The following is a 14,068-nucleotide window of genomic DNA, read 5'->3' as shown; positions in this document are numbered from 1 at the left end:
GAAATGTATCATACCCTGACTATCTTTTATAAGTGTATTTATGTTATTGTATGGAAATATGTCATACCCTCACTTCCTTTTGTAAGTGTAATTATGTGTTTGTATGAAAATATATCATACCGTCAGTACCCTCACTACCTTTTGTAAGTGTAATTTTGTGTTTGTATGAAAATATGTCATACCCTCACTACCTCTTGTAGTGTAATTATGTGTTGTTGTATGGAAATATATCATACCCTCACTACCTTTCGTAAGTGTAATTATGTGTTTGTATGGAAATATATAATACCCTAACCTCCTTTTGTAAGTGTAATTATGTGTTTTTGTATGGAAATATATCATACCGTCACTTTTGTAAGTGCATTTATGTGTTTGTATGGAAATGTATCATACCCCAACTACCTTTTATAAGTGTATTTATGTTATTGTATGGAAATATGTCATACCCTCACTTCCTTTTGTAAGTGTAAGTATGTGATTGTGTGGAAACATGTCATACCTTCACCACTTTTGGTTAGTGTATTTATGTGTTTGTATGGAAATATGGCATACCCTCACCACCTTTTGTAAGTGTATTTATGTGTTTGTATGGAAATATATCATACCCCCACTACCTTTTGTAAGTGTAGTTATGTGTTTGTATTGAAATATATCATACCCTCACTACATTTTGTAAGTGTAATTATGTGTTTGTCTGGAAATATATCATACCCTCACTACCTTTTGTTAGTTTATGTATGTGGTTGTATGAAAACAAACTACCTTTTGTAAGTGTAGTTATGTGTTTGTATGGAAATATATCATACCCTCACTACATTTTGTAAGTGTAATTATGTGTTTGTATGGAAATATATCATACCCTCACTACCTTTTGTTAGTTTATGTATGTGGTTGTATGAAAACAAACTACCTTTTGTAAGTGTAATTATGTGTTTGTATGGAAATGTATCATACCCTCACTACTTTTTATGAGTGTATTTATGTGCATGTGTAAACAAAATTCGTTAGCATATAACAATATCATAGCATACCCTCTTTTTATATAGAAAGATAAATGTATGATAAAATGATTGGAAAGAAATCAGCATGATACTTAACCCCAAGAGTATTTGTGATTGCGTGGATTAGAGAAATCATAACCGGTTTCATTTGTTCGTGTACTCGCGTGTTGGTGTGAAACCAGTATCAAGGTATCCATTTTTGTATGTGCAATTGTGTATTTCTACGAAAACGTGACATTCCAGTTTTATTTTCAGTATTTGCACGAGTGGAAATGCTAAGTGTGAAAGTACTTTAGTTTTTCACCCAGGAAATGTTTGCTTGCTACGAGTTAATAACGTAAATAAAAATTCTGTTATTCACGCGTAGCAATTAAATTTTATTTTTATCTTATGAACAAACGTATGTAGGCCTACAAACAAATGGAAAAAACAGACTTTTTACTGGATCCCGCGCGATGTCGTTGGATTCCCGTTTTTGTTCTGCTGTGCATTTTATATTCGCATATAAGATATAAAAATTAACATAACTCATTTGCCTAATTCAATGTAAAACAGCAAATTAAGAAAATAAAACAATGATTTGCACATTGTTGGGAATTGAACTTGATTCATGGTAAAGGGAAGCGATAATGTTTACTACTTGACTACGTAAACGTTTAAGAATAACTTAAATTTCTTGTTCCTTGTATTATCCGTGTCCAGTGAAATATCAAGATTATTTCTCATTCCGGATCAAAATCTTAGGAGAATCTGAACTAAAGAGCGACGGGCAGCGTCTGCAGCTCTGTTCTGGGCAGGAAAGAGGTGGAATTTAATTACTTAGGTTGTAAGGAGTATAACCTCTTTTTAAAATATTTTATTGTAGTTGGCTTTTTCTTGTTCCGATTATTTTCTTCTGTATTTGAATGATAAAAAGATTTGCAAGCTTCCTTGAATTCATTGTTGTTATGAATTAGTTTTGTCTCGTGCGGGTGAGTAATGAGGTGTTGCTTTTAAGAAAATGAAAATGGTCTTTTCTGGCGAAGAATCATGTGTAGAAAACAGTAGACCGGACAAAATGACAGAAATGTCGTGTAGTGGTTGGGTGTTGGTTTTTAAAACAAGATTTGTATTTGATCTTCTTTAATAGTTATTATTTTATTGTTGTCTCTTGGCATATAAGATCATATACCAATGACTAAGGTATGTGCTCATTTTTGGATGTCATTATTGTAAGAATGGAATGTTTGAATCTCAGAGCGTCTCTGTATATTTACAGACACCCCAGAAGGAATGCATATGGGAGCAAGTAGTGGTACATAGTTCTAATGTCGGAGTTTTCAAAGTTAATACTTCGTCCGTTGCATTACTACCGTCGTGGTGCGGATTTTGGGACAGAGTATTGTTTTATCAACAGAGGTAATAATGACCACCCAAACTAGCGTCTTATTGAAATTTATAGGCTACTCATGCGAGATAATCTGCGTGGGCGTAATTGTTGCAGCCAGTGACCGTAGATTCTTAGATCGAATCTAAACCATTGGCTTTGGTGGCATTCATATATCAATGCGGTTACTATGACAGATCTCTACCCTGGATACAGCGCTTATGTATAAATATTTACGTAACCAACTAGGAAAACGTCTTAGATCACATTAAGATAACACACACACACACACACACACACACACACACACACACACAGACAATCACACACTCAGAGTCTGCACACAGGCTCATTACAGTAGTATGATCAAGGTAGTTTTTAGATTTTGGTGTTACTGTTTATTCGAGCCAAAATACGTAACACTTCCCCACAATCAGAAAAAGAAAGATTTATATGATAAAGCTTTCTTCTTACCACAGATTAAAGAATAACGTGAGGATAAGTGTTATGAATTGCACACAGTGTACATGAAATAATACATTGTTTTACACGGCAAAGCGCATCTGCTGTTAAATTATATTTTCCCTTGATATGCCTGATGTCAAGATTATATTCCTGTAACAATAAACTGTATTTTAGCAGTCTTTGATTTGTAATTTTCATCTTGCCGATGAAAGTAAGGAGGTTGCGGTCACGAAACACAATAATCGAAGAAGGAGCTGAATTAAGGTAAGCTTCAAAATGTTGCATTGTTAAAGACAAACATTCCTTCTCGATTGTCAAATAATTTCCTTGGTGCATATTTAATTTCTTAGAAAAATAGCAAACTAGATGATCAATACCATTTTCATCTTTTCGAATCAAAACTGCTCGAACCCCAACATCACTAGCATCAACAGACAATTTAAAAGATTGGCCGAAATTTGGAGCTGTAAGAACTGGCGCGCTCTGAAGTATGGCTTTCAACTCGTCAAAAACCTCCTGATATTTTTCAGTCCAAAGGAACTTGAAATGCGCTTGGTGACCCTTTCATACAAAACGGCATTAATTTATATTGGTACAGTCCATCTGGAGTCACGAGTGCCGAAATTTCCTTTGCTCTTTACGTTAGTGCAATTTGCCAAAATCCATTCAGAAGGTCACATTTGATGACATACACGGCACTCCCGATCTTATCCATACAATCATTGATTCTTGGCAATGGGAATGAATCTGTTTTGTCACACTATTCACCTTCCTATAGCCCGTACACATACGGAAAATTTTATCTGGTTTTGGAAACAGTATGCATGGTGAACTCCAGTCACTTTTACTGGGCGCAATAAAATCATTCTCCAGCAAATATTGAACTTTTTTTCTCAAGTATTCCTGTTTGAGAGGGTTCATCCCGTACGGGTGTTGTTTCAACGGTTTGGAATTTAGAATTTCAAAGTCATGGGAAAACGTTTCTTCGTTCTTGTAGTTACATCTGTACATAAGTGCTCATATTCTAATTATAACTGCTTAAGTTCATTTCTTTCTTGCTCTTGCAAATGTGAATGTTTCTGGTCCAGATCTTTCGTTATTTCTGAATGCCGAAAATTTGCCACTCCAATATCAGTAGAATCCGATGACATTCATTCACATAAATCTTCAATGAGTGCGACAGGTACAACTAAAATAATTGTATGTTTAAAATGGCTATCTCTTTCAATATACTCTTTTAGCGTGTTTATGTGACCGAGTTGCCTTCCTTTACGCCTCCTAGGAGTATTTATGATGTAATTTAAATCATTTATTTTCCTGTCAACTGTGTAGGGACCATACTACTTGGCCTGAAGAGGATTTTGTGGTATTGGCAAGAGAGCCATGACTCTATCACCAGGCTGAAAGCTCCTTTTCTTAGAGTTTTTATCAAATCTTGACTTCATTTTGGATTGAGTAAAGTGCAGATTGGCTCTTGCGACCGCACAAGCCTTTGACAACTTATACTTGAAATTAGAAACATAATCAAGACGATTAATTTCAGAATCTTCATTAGAAAGAAGTTTCTCTTTCAATAACGTCAAAGGACCATGCAAAGTGTGTCCAAAATCCAGTTCAAAGGTACGGAAACCTAAAGATTCTTGAACCTAGTCCTTAACAGCAATTCATAGTAATGGATGCCTTCATTCCAATCTTTACCCGTATCAAAACAATATGATCAAATCATATTCTTCAAAGTCTGAGGGAATCTTCACAATGCCCCTTGGCTCTCAGTGTGATAGGCAGAAGATTTGAATTGTTGGATGCGTAATTCATACATAACTTGCAGGAAAATTCCAGACATGAAATTTGAGCCTTGATCAGACTGGTCAGACTTGTAAAGGTCAAATTGAGTAAAAAATATCTTTATCAAAGCCTTTACAATTGTTTTAGATTTTATATTCTTCAAAGGAATTGCCTCTGGAAACCTTGTAGACGCACACATAATGGTCAACATAATTCTACTAATTGGTCCGTCAAAGGCAGGAATAGGTTGTAGATGAGCCGTAGGTATTTTCGGATTTGGTTTCCCTACCATTTGACAGGTATGACAAGATCTACAGTATTTACTAACATCACTTTTGATTTTTGGCCAAAAGAAGTCAGTCAAGATCTTCGGATAAGTTTTATTGATACCTAAATGACTAGCCAATGGAATTTCATGGGCCGGACTAAGTATTTCCTGTCTGTAAGGTTTTAGAACCACAATCTGATAGTTCACTGACCATTCCACATCAGCAAGTACCTCGGGAGGTTTCCATTTTCTCATAAGAATTCCAGTTTTAATGAAATAACAGATATGAACTTCAGTAGCTTCAGTTTCACTAATGACCCTTTGAAACAAACAGGAGATCTCAGGATCTTTTTCCGGTTTGAAGACAAGTGATTGTCCTTTATCACCCTGATTAGAATAAAGAGAATGAGTCGTTAAAATAGGATCACTATGATCAATACCTTCTAACTGATCCAAACAAGGAGAGAAAGTGACCAATACATGTGTCAGCTAAAGGAATACTTTCCTTATCTACATCATTCTCAATAGCCTTCTTTGCCATAACTCTGGTAACTGTACAACCTGGAAATAAATCCGGGAATTCTTTTGAATAGGATTGACTTTCTGATCCAAGCACTGTCAGGTACAAGTGGATTAACCACAACATTGTCTCCAGCTAGTTCGTTGCCTAGTAATACAAGAATGCCCTCAACGGGTAAAACATAGACTGTTCCGACTGTCACGGATCCTGAGACTAAGTCTGATGACAAATTTACACTATGGAGAGGAACATTAACAAAGCCGCACTCTACTCACTGAATAAGAACACTGTCATTAGGGTGTCCCTTAAAAATATTAATAGGGATTGGATTGGTAAAATCACCCAAGAGTGATATAGAACTTTTCGACATGAATGGTTCATAATTCTCCATAATAAAATAAGTCTGGTTTATTAGATCCAAGAAATGTATTGCTTTCAATACATGACCGTGACATTGACCTCTTAGAAATAAGAGCATTGGAATAGGTCTGCCTTGATTCTGGTGCCTATTTTTCCATTTGTAGCAATCAGACATAATGTGTCCATTTTTCTTGCAATAGGTACACGTTGGAAGAGACAATGATCTTGAATCAAGCTTATCAGAATCTTGAGTTTTAAACGTTGTGCCAGTTTGAGTTTTAGAAGGGCTTTTATTAGGCTGAAATACTTTTCTGCCAGAAGACTGTTGAGTAGAAGTCTTATTTACAAAAGGAACTTTATGAATTAAAGAATACTCAACGGCAGCTCGAGAAGTACTTTCCAAGGTTTCAGTCTGATGCTCATCAAGATAAGACTTAATGTCACTATGGACACATTTTTTGAACTCTTCAAGTTGTTTATGACTTTGATGATCTTGTTCGACTTTCTTGGCTAAGCACCAATCTGTAAAATAACTGCTCTTTTCCTTTAGCAAATTCGACATGATTTTGTCCGGCTTCTTTTCTATCGTTTCTGAATTTTTGCCGGAAAGCTTCTGGGACTAACTCAAAACCCCTTAAGATGCATTCTTTAACCGTATCATAGTCACCACTTTGTTGAACTGACAGTGAACGGTAAATATCACTAGCTAGCACACATTGTAATACCTGAATCCAATGCTCACTTGGCCTTTTCTTATTTTCAGCACCTTTTTTAAAATAAGGAAAATATTTGTCTACTTCTTTTTCTCTGAAAGAGGGCACTAATCGAATATTATTTGGAAGATAAAAACTTAAATTTGTGTTTGAAGCATAAATGTGCTGTTCACTTGCCCGTTCCGTTTCTTTCATTCTAAACTGATATTCCCTCTCTTCCTTCTCTCTTTATATTTGCATCTGTTTTTCTTTTACTTCCGCTTGTAAAAGCATTTGGTCTTTTTGTAATTGCATTTGTCTTTCTTTCTCTTTTTCTTCCGCTTGGAAATGAATTTGTTTTTCTTTATCTCTTACCTGTCTCTCTCTCCTCTTTCTCAAATTGCAACTTTATTTGTTCTTTTTCTTTCTCCAATTTAAATTGTTCTTGTTTCTTTTCCAATTTCTTTTTTATTCTTTTTTCTTTCTTTCCAGTTTCATTTGTTCTTTTTATTTTTCTAATTGCATTTGTTTTTTTTTCCAGTTGTAATCGCATTTGCATTTGTTTTTCTATTTCTTCTTTTTCTGAAATTCCAGCTTCCTTAACTTCAATGCCATCTTGTATTTTAATTTTAATTCCTTCGTTTTTATGTCAGAGTCTGATACATACTTACTGATCGAAACCAAAGCACTTATATCCGAAACATTCTTTTCTACCAAATGCTGAACTAAAATATTCCTTATTTTTTGATTCGTTAAGGAAGCCTTTACCTCAGAAAGATCGTATTTTCTGGCAAGTTGAATGAATTCATCTTTTTTGAAAAGATCTAATTGTTCCTGCGTAGGATTTGAAAGAAAGATTTCTACTTTTGATGACATTTTAGAAAAGCTTTCCGATTTCACAAAAAAATTTTCAAAAATTAAGGAATTCGAATTTAAAAGAACAAGGTTTTCTCAAATATTCTATCCAAATTACAAATTTATCCCGGACAAGCCCCCAATTCTTATGTTACGTTTCTAGGTTCGAATAAACAGTAACACAAGAAGAGTGAAAACAACAAACTTTGACAAATATAGCAAATAATTTATTTCCCTGGAAAAAATACTGTAAAAATGAAACAATATTAGAACTTATGGTTTCCAGAATCAAATCCAAAACTAATACAAGAGTAATTCACGAATACAATTTTTGAAGTCCTAATATTGAAAGGATCTAATGATTACAAGTTCAAATCCCGACGAAGAATCCAAGACGGAAGGCGATGATGTATGCTATGGCTTGTACTGTGTTGACGTCTACAGTTCCTTGTTCAAACAAAGTATTTAATCCTCCGGTTTTGGAAATCTAAAAATTTGTTTCAAAAAATGTCCTTATTCACGAGTTCTGTATCAATAGAATACTATTTCCAGAAAAACGAATTAATCTTCTATAGTCCAAGTAATCAGAAGAGGAATTAACATATAACTCAAATACTTAAAATCTTTAATACTTCATTTCTGGTTACAACATAAAAAACCAACTTGACATCAAGCGTTTAAAAACCCCGGACTCTGAGATCTCTCTCTAAGCATCGCTATTAAAGCTAAGTATTTCGCAATTTAAAAAATGCCTAATTGCGAAATAGAGGATGACCTGATCATGTTTACATGTAAGAGTCACCTATCTCCTGTATGTCATTAATAAGAACCAATCATTTTACTCCTAGACAAGGCTGTTTATTTAACCATCAATCAAGGCCAGGAACTATGACAAAAATAGAAACAAGTGTTTCTATTATTAGGTATCTAAGGAAAAACTGAATTATCTGGAAAATATCAAATTCCTAGTAAATACAATTACATTACATTGACATGTAAAGAATATATAAAGACTTCAAAACCCGCAAACAATCAAAATCAAATCAAACACAACTTAAATCAAATATAAATTAAATCAAATATAATAGTATTCATGTTGTTGGTTTAACGCCATTTTCCAGCACACGATATGCTATACAGGGCGGCCAGTGTAACTGTTTGAGGAAGAAACAGGAAAACCCCAATAATATCCAGTGACCTACAGGAAGATACTGGCAAACGTCCTGACATACCCACATTGGCCGAGCCCGATACTCGAACCCACGCTGACAGAAATGAAATGACCGTGATCGGTAAAAGCAAGCGCTTTAGACCTCGGCCACCCTGGAGTTAGACCACTCGGCCACCCGAGAGTTCTTCTGCTAATGTTCTAGGTCAAAGTATTATACCCCCAACCCTCATGACTTTGTACTTACAAGTGTGCACTAACCGGCCAACTAAAGTTACCACGAAGCGCCCGTGCGAGAGAAAGGTCATGGGTGGTAGAATACTTTAACCAAGATTAGTAACCAAACAGATCCACTATTATCATACTACTCAGTTGAACTCGACAACATTTTCACCTACTTTTTCAACTTCCTCTGTTGAAAAGCCACAGAAAGCTCGCAGAGACTAGCAACAGAAGGGCGTTTTCTTCCGCCACCAGCACGACCACACATGACAGACACCATAACACGTAAGACCACATAAAACCGCAACACAGGCCAGGGGGACCACGATCATGCAGGAATAGTCGTAGTGTTTTCAAATTGGAGAAACGATATCGTTCATAAACATGAGTGTGTGTGTGTGTGTGTGTGTGTGTGTGTGTGTGTGTGTGTGTGTGAATTTGATCTTTAATGTAGCTTTAACAATTTTTCAGTCATGTCACGACGATGTCTGCAGTGTGACAGTTTATAGTGATGTCTAGCACTGGAGCATCATGCCGCAGACACGGAGCATGATGTCACACCCAGTCACATTATTTTAACACCAGGCCGACCAATCCTAACACTAACCTCTTAATGCTGAGCGCCAAGCGAGGCAGCTGTTGGTACCATTTTTGTAAGACTTTAGTATGACTCGACCGGGGATCGAACCCACGATCTGCCGCATCCGAGGCGGGCGCTGTAAACACCAGGCCACCGGAGCGGTACATAAACATGAAACCAGCAAACATGTATCTATGAACACGCAACTCGAGCGAAACGATAACAAACATTTCAAAGAAGATTCATTCTTTGTGGTCTTGAGTTTTCTGGTCTCTCTGGTCTGTATGGGCGTGTCGGTGATGCTCCATATATTTATAGAGAAGAAATATTTATCATATTAGAATTTTTTAATTCGTACTCCATTGAGATTCGAACCCTGTCAGTAGTTTACAGAACCGTATATTACACAAGGATACGTGATAATATGAAGTGAATTTCTAACTATAGAGGAAGAATATTACGTTACATATTAGAGATATAGAAATTAATTTCATATTATTACGCATCCTCCTGTGTGATTCTGGGCCACGAGTGGTCGAGTAGTCTAAAGCGCTCTGCGTTACGGATCACTGCCATCTCACCTCTGTCTGCGCTGGTTCGAGTCTCGCATTCAGCCAATGTGGGTATGTGAGAAAGCTTGCCAGTAGCTTCTCTTGGGTCGGTGGTTCTTTCCGGGGTTTTCCTGGGTTCTTCCTCCACCATTAATACTGACCACCATGTATACGCTATCGTTTGCTGAAAAATGGCGTTAAACCACACAACAACAACAACAACAAGAACAACAAAATCCTGTGTGTTTCAGGGATAACACATACCAATCTGACGTTGCCTATTGTAACTATGTAACTATATTTGGATATTTGTACCGGACAGCCAGCTGGGGAAGGTCGCTTTTTGCACTACTTGGAATTACTCGGCCTGGCTTTTAAGATAACTTTTTTTTTATCTTGCCTGAATCGTTCTAGCCCCTCCCCAGTAATGAAATTAAAACCAAAAAGTTTTTTAATGGTTGGTAAGAATGAGACTGAGAGAATGTAATGAAGAAACCGGATAAAATGGGAATGGGGAAACCCTACCTGGCTACCCCTACCGGTCTTTGTGTGTGTGTATGTGTGTCTTTCTGACTTACATTTGTGTATTGTATTCTTTTCAGCTACCTTCAATACCTAATTATATTCAGATCACAATAGACCATGCTTACCTATATTATAGCTGTAACATGATGCAGCGAAAATATTACCTTTAGCATTAGTCATGTTACACCGAAGCAAAAAGAAAATTCCCCATTCATAAGTGGGTAAAGCACTGTGTAAAACAAAGATATGTTGGCTCATTAGCTAGACGAATCATGCCATATCATGAATATATAAAGTATTTACAGTCCTATGAGCTATCGTACTATAATTGTTGTGTATACACTGAATTGTACCCTCAATAAAATTGTCCAAGATACATTGCGAAATGCTTCAACAGTGTGTGTGTTGTGCCTCCAAGAATCTTGAAGTTTTCAAAATGTGTGTAATGTCCTTATTTTATTGTCGTTATCTTTCTAATTTGTATCGTATTGCAGTCATTTTATGATCACTCTTTTGTGCATATCAATACGAAAGTCTATATCACTGTAAACTCACTGCATATAGGTGAATCGATAGTTGTGTATGAGTGGCACACGGGGCACTCCATACTAGCTCTGTCTGTACTTTCAATGCATATATTTACATCAGAAGAAATATGATCAGTTAAACACAAAGATATAAAGCAAGCACAATTAGAATGAACATAAAGACAGCAATCTGTAGTATGTTTTCCTTCAGTACGTAACTGAGTTTCAATCCCTCTGCAAGACAAACTTGGTACCTTCCGAAATCTAAGGCTACGAATACCGAGACAAACAAGGAGAAGTGCACACGGAGTGTAAAGTAAAAGGATTGACTTGCAAATCATCGCACGAGTCAAGTGGTGAATTCTAGCGTGCAGGAAGAAGCCTTGCAATCTGGAGAGGATCAAACGTTTAAAATGACCACCTACGAACCTCACAAGATTGTACGTTTATCTACTCATCAAATCTTCAGCCATACCTTGGAAAACTGTATCAAATCGTTTACAAGAAGCTAGTGCGGATTCCTAATCGCTCCACTTTACTGTACGGACACGTCCAAGACCGATATTTCATTGTGACTACAAACGCCAAGCTAGAAAGATGAATCCTTTCACGGGACAAGAATCGAGTGAGAGACTCAAGTCCAATGATGAACTCGAGTGTGATGCTGTGCCTCACGATCACATCACCAGTGCAGTATCAGATCTTAGTTGTTTATTTACTAACGCCATGGAATACTATGTACAACCAGTGCGTCTTCCAGACAACAAGACTTTACCTTTCGGAAACGCTGATATCATCCAGTCAAAAAAAAAAAACGAATATTTCGTAGAACGACACTTTATTGCGAGGACAAACGTCGAAAAAGACGAATCACTCTACGCAAATGAAAAATGAGAAAGAACAAATATCACTGACATCTTTCACCATCACACCGTCACAGCAAAGTGCTATCCAAGAAGGGAAATAATCCAGGAGACCCAAAGGAGCATTTTAGCATCCAAATGACTCAGACAGCGACTTCGAGAAAATTTAGGACGACAACTTATACATACACCGTGAACTTTAAAGATTTCACGTTTGACGTTCCACCCGATGAATCAGTAGGTTTCATTACAGACTTATCTGACTCACTGTTGAGGAACTCCAACGTCAATACCAAGTCAAAGATAGAGGTCATTTGAGCCTATCTATGTATCACGACAATTTGAACTCTCCTGTTTGTCTCGGGTTGAATACGCCTGCAGAATTAACTTCTTCCAAACTTTTGAGGGCTATTGAAGACGTACAGACGATGAGAGAAAAAACTGACATCACCGATAGAAAAGTGACCATTTATATGGCATACGTTGTACCTCCATGGGAAGAAAACAGTGACCGGACTTGATCTGTTTATCGATAAGTGAACCTAAAACGATGAATACACCAACAGATTTATAAATGAAAGGGAGTACGTGACTGGAAACACCTACACTGGAACACAAATGGTAGCTGAGCAGATTTAAACAACGTGTGTGACGGGTAAAAAAGAGTAGCATAGACTTTGTCCTATTTGGTCGTTTCATTCTTGTTTTGTTTTAGCTTTTTCTTAACAATGGACATTAATTGTGGCATGAAAAATGCCATTCTTTTATGAAATGTAAATACGTTGATTATTTTATTTTTCAATGGCATGAACTTTTTGTTTTAAAGTGGTTTTCTAGAACCAAGGAATAGACAACTTGTAAATAGGTTTGTTCCATATCTAGATTTGTATATATGAAACGAATAGTGCTTAGACCAACGCACAAGCAATAGAGCCCATGTATATATTTGAATAAATGTTTTGTACCCAGACAATAGACTTCTTTTTGGAGTCCCTATTATGTCTGTGAGTCTTTCTTTAGAACAGCTCTGTCCTCTTTTCTGTGTGTTTCCATCTTCTTTGTTTGGATGTGTATTTGTTTGTTTATGCATGTCTATGTTTGTCCCTATCAACCCTTTGTCCCTATAAATGCATTTGACCCAATAAATAGTTTTGATCCTATAAACCCCATGATGTCACACATGTTCAGTTTTCATTATCGGACAAGTACCATTACCATGTTAAATTCCCAGTGACCCCCAAGTGAAAACCACCTCTTTTAACATAGGAAGTCGTATGTATGTTATGTTTATGTGTTTTTATTTCCTGAAGTCAGTCGTGAAATATTAAGATAACTAGCCATGTTTAATGAATTAGGCGCACATGCAACCATTTATATTGAATCTTTGTCCCTGTTACATTATATACGAGATGAACAATACTTTCTACAATAAAGTCACGGTGGTTCTTACCGGGGTTTTACTGAGTTCTTCTTCCAGCAGTTATAATGGCCGCCATATATAGGCGTTGGTGATGAGAAATGCCCTAAACAACAAAGCAATAAAGATCTGATTAAAACTGACTCTTCATATCAAATAATAGTTCGACCTTTCAATTTTCCTCATTTGAACAAAACAGCCAGCAGCAAGACACATTTGAACAAAACAGCCAGCCGCACACACATATCGAAAGCTAAAGGTAACAGTAAACTTAAATATCTGATACATTTAGAAACTAACGTTGGTGGAGACTAACCTGTTTATAGATTCACTGACAGTCAAGATTGTTCATTATCCCATATTGCTGCGTGAAAGTATTCACTTCAGCGTCTTGAAAATCCTTGGCAAATGGGTAAATTCCAAAGTTAGCTAGAACTCCATTCTTCGGCACTTCTACCCGGGTCCTGCATAAATCAATGACGAAAGTGTGTTATGGAAATGCAGGTTCCCAAAAATTGTATGGTGGTGACGAGCGATAAGACCGCACACAAACAGGGTCAGTGTAGTAGCTAAGTAGGGCGAAGTTAAATATACATGTTAGCATGTTCCATTCGTATTGCCATGCGTAATTATGTATATGTAATATATCACTTCCTAGTTGGTATGTAGTACCCCATTGTTAACTGTCACGTAACAGTTCCGATCTAAAGATACCACGTTTGGAGAAATATTGTATACCTCAGACACTCGCACATTCATACAAAGACCAGAAATACAATCAACCCAGAAAACTAAAATGTCAATCATCGAAATGTTCGTTTATCAGTAAATTACATTTGACCTTCTATAACGTCACCTTTCTGGACAAAGGTAAAACTGCGTATTTGTAAGGTTACTTGATTA

At 36.5% G+C, this 14,068-nt stretch overlaps 1 protein-coding gene across 2 annotated transcripts in view; it reads right to left on the bottom strand.

Annotated features, from left to right (window-relative positions):
- Positions 1 to 13,721, bottom strand: part of LOC149796384 (uncharacterized) — a 98,121-nt gene extending 84,400 nt beyond the window's left edge. For both annotated transcript variants that reach the window (XR_016421673.1, XM_089961062.1), the window contains exon 1: positions 13,482 to 13,721. The gene's annotated coding sequence lies outside the window, so the exon portion shown is untranslated. The remainder of the gene's footprint in view (positions 1 to 13,481) is intronic.
- Positions 13,722 to 14,068: the final 347 nt, after the last annotated feature.

This window comes from Sinohyriopsis cumingii, chromosome 6 (genome assembly GCF_028554795.1).
Source record: "Sinohyriopsis cumingii isolate HCF-2022 chromosome 6, ASM2855479v2, whole genome shotgun sequence".
NCBI classification, from domain to species: Eukaryota; Metazoa; Mollusca; class Bivalvia; order Unionida; family Unionidae; genus Sinohyriopsis; species Sinohyriopsis cumingii.
This window is presented reverse-complemented; position numbering and strand designations above follow the sequence as displayed.